At 37.6% G+C, this 364-nt stretch overlaps 1 long non-coding RNA gene across 1 annotated transcript in view; it reads left to right on the top strand.

Moving 5' to 3' along the window:
• The window catches only part of LOC119293420, a 935-nt gene extending 586 nt beyond the window's left edge, over positions 1–349 (top strand). The window contains exon 3 of the long non-coding RNA XR_005143049.1: positions 113–349. This is a non-coding gene — a long non-coding RNA (uncharacterized LOC119293420). The remainder of the gene's footprint in view (positions 1–112) is intronic.
• Positions 350–364: the final 15 nt, after the last annotated feature.

Here is a 364-nt window from a genome sequence, read left to right as displayed (position 1 = left end):
TTTTATTTATCATGGTTTCTCTTCCTGCATGACCAAAATTTCCAGATGTTGTTTTATCATTTCCTTCCGACGCCATTAAATCTCAATCTTACCTATGTTGAAATGGTTCCAGCATGTGCGTGATGCATTGCTCCCCTTAGTTTTCGGAGGAACATGGTGCTATTCCTGGTGCTTTTGGTTATGAAAAAACTGACATTAGTCAGGAACTTTCTAAGGTGATCACTTTACTGCTCTGTTCTCATCGTACCATTTCTACACAGTTTACTGAGTTTAAAAATCCATGCAATACTCTAATTCTGAAGCTTTGGTTTATGTGAGATGTGGCTGAAAGAAGAAATGAGATAGCCGAGATTCTAATGGATTT

The sequence above is a fragment of the Triticum dicoccoides genome, chromosome 4B (assembly GCF_002162155.2).
Source record: "Triticum dicoccoides isolate Atlit2015 ecotype Zavitan chromosome 4B, WEW_v2.0, whole genome shotgun sequence".
NCBI classification, from domain to species: domain Eukaryota; kingdom Viridiplantae; phylum Streptophyta; class Magnoliopsida; order Poales; family Poaceae; genus Triticum; species Triticum dicoccoides.
Note: the sequence above shows the minus strand (reverse complement) of the source record. Positions and strands in the feature narration are given on the sequence as shown.